Here is a 3,081-nt window from a genome sequence, read left to right on the forward strand (position 1 = left end):
TGACTCCTGCAGCCGGAGGAGTTGTAACAAAAACCAAAATGACCTCCCACCCAGCAAGGATCTTGTCTTAGGGACCCCAGGAGAAAATACCTCAGCTCTCAGAAAAAGTTTGTGACAGAGATCAGGCACTTGGCAGCCATAGGCAGTTGTGAGTGAGAAACTGAAGGAAGAAACACAAACCCCATCTTACTAGTTACACAGTATGTTCTGTGCAGCTGCATCTCTTCCCATCCTCTTCCAAGGGTTTTGTGGATGTTCTTTGACAGCAGCAGGGTGAAAAGGTTTGCTTGCAAAACATTTTCAGAAACAAAACTGTTAGATGTGTAAGAGCATCTCTAAGGAAATGATTAAAAGGAAACCAGCTTCTTCTGACAGCTGATAAAGACACTAGAAAGAGTCAAAATCCCAGACTCTCAAACAAAGCTGGCAGAGGGTGTTCCAGAGGGAAAAGAAATGTATTCACTTCTCTGTGTCATGTTCCATCCTCACAAAAAAAGGAACAACAGCTGAATAATCTACAACAAACCCAATGTAACAGAGTCTATGTGGTAAAGAGTGAAGAGTCAGAAAGGAAAGTGAAATGTACAAAATATTCAAGCTTGTTATGTAAGAAACTAAAGTGCAGTTATGGGTGGGTGGCTGATGTAACACCACAGGATTCTGTGCTTTAGCTTTTGTTGTTCTCTTTCCATGTAAGATTTCTTAATCTCCTTCTGGCTATTTTGCTTCTCATGGGTAGCAAAGGCTCCACCACTAATCTCCCTCTTCATACTGGTCTCACAGTTAAACAGTACTTTGCAGTTAAAATCTCCCACCACATACTTACAAACCCCTACTTACAAGGGGTTTCTATAAAGTAAATAATTTTACCTGAATATGTTAATTTAAATCACAGGGCACAGATTCTGCCAAAATTAAGGTGTCTTCTGAATTCTGAGATCCACCGAAAAAAACAAGTGCTGCTGCTTTAGAGCTTGTCTTCCACTAAGAAGTGTTATGTAGAATTGTTTCACCACCTGCTATCAAATGCTAAAAATATATCCACAGGGAGAAACAGGTTTTTAGAAAACAGCATCACTGAGATTCTTGAATGCAGACTAAACAAGGGGGGTGTAACTGTGAGGAACACTCGTGACACTGGGAGAATTTTCTGCTGCTAAGAGTTTCAGATGGAGGAGTTAGCTGAAAAACTCATCCAGGTGTTCAAAACCAAGTGTTGGCAGCAAATGCACCACAGCCAGAAGAATCAACTGCATTTCAAGTCATACAATTCCCCTTCAGCCAAACAAAACAGCACAGTATCAGATTTAAAGAGAATTAAAACGACTTATAAAGGCGTATTTTCCATCTCACCTCTTCCAAAATCATGTAGAACTAGTAATGCTGTTTGCATCTTAGCTTTAAATGGAACTTCACTGCCAAAAAAGGTTTCACTTCACCTGTCTGAGTTCAAGTCCTCCTACTCATACCTCTCTATAAAGCAGCCAGACTTGGGCAGGCACAGGAAGAGCAGACTGAGCACAACCTAGAAGTGACAGACACAGAACAGAGCAGGATGTTTATGGAGAGTGACCAGAGGCAGCCACAGATCAGTACAACATTGGTGCCAACCTCAGGGGCTGTGGGGCTAAGTCAGGCTGCTCTAATGGTCTCCACATTCAGGCAGGTGTAATAATGGGCACAGGTCCTGTCCAATACATGACAGAGGTAGATCAGCAAGTGACAGGCTGCATATTCCAATCCTGACCACAGGGTAGCCTTCTAAATACTTGTGGGTAGCACATCCTCCTCGTGCTCCAAGCAGAAGCATTCCCATGAAGTCCAGAGGTGACTAACACTGCTAACTAACAACACTGCCTCCAAAACACCAACCAGATGCTTCCTGATGGCAGATTCCTGGTTGTCGTGTCTCATCTTCCGTTCTGAATAATGAGTGTCTTGAGCTGCATCCAGAAAATCTAGATTCCTGGCATAGGACCTGGTGTTGATCCATATTGGGAGACTAATTTTGAGGTTTTTCTTTCATTCCCAAGAAGAATTTTTCAGCTCAGGTGCTGCAGAACTACTTGCTGCTGCTCTGTGCTGAGATGATGGTCGCGAGGTGGCAAATTTTCTGGTTCTTCATGGATGTTAAAAGAGTTCATTGCTATCAAGTCTGTCCAACACATCCTGTAGAATTCATATTAAACAAAACCTGCTATTTCCCTAATTCCCTTTACAGTAGCTACTCTCTGAATCCTACTCAAGAAATAGGATCAAAGATAACTCACCTCCTAAGTTGTAGTGCAAGAGAAGTTTGGGACACGCTGCTCTAAGGTTTGTAGAACAAAAACCAACATGTCATACAAGTGACACAAATAAAAAGCCATTTAACAGACATTTAACAGATTACAGGAGTAAGGATGTATGTCTTGCCAGGCACTAGAAAAGGCAGTCTGAATTTCAGTGACATGCAGTTAAAACTGCCAGTTTCAATATCACTCACGAGATCAGTAAGGCAGTGAAACCAAAGCACCCATAAATTCTGGATTCTTTATGCTTAGAAGGACAGACACATAAATTACATTCTTCAGTCTAACATAACTTGAAGGAAGAGCTGCTGGAAGGCTGGTAGAGGTGGTTTTTAGTTGTTTGGAATGAAATATGCCAGTTGCCATGATTTTTTCTAAAAGATAAAAACATCAGTGACAAATGGCATGTGAATGAAAAGCAAACAGCAGCATGAAATTAAAACAAGGACTTTGCCAGCTTTTTTGTTTTAAATCCTGACAACTTCATTCAACAAGATCTGAAGAGAAACACACTCCTTAGTTGCAAATGTGTAGGAAAATCAACAAATTCCTTTAAAATTTACCATTGTAGTGATGTCTTATCAGTAAGAAAGTGGCTTTTCAGCACACTCTGGTTCCTGCAGTTACAGGGAAACCAAACAGAGCCCCCAGATCCTCCAGTAACAAAACTAAGGCCACGAAAAGAAAGGTTTTGTTTGTTTCATTTAAAAAAAAAAAATAATAATACCACACCTAGCAGATGTCACAAGTGAGTGTTGATAGGTCTTGTTGCTGCACTGCTCCTGTTATG

Source organism: Chaetura pelagica, unplaced genomic scaffold, assembly GCF_000747805.2.
Source record: "Chaetura pelagica isolate M959 unplaced genomic scaffold, ChaPel_1.0 scaffold56, whole genome shotgun sequence".
Taxonomy (NCBI): domain Eukaryota; kingdom Metazoa; phylum Chordata; class Aves; order Apodiformes; family Apodidae; genus Chaetura; species Chaetura pelagica.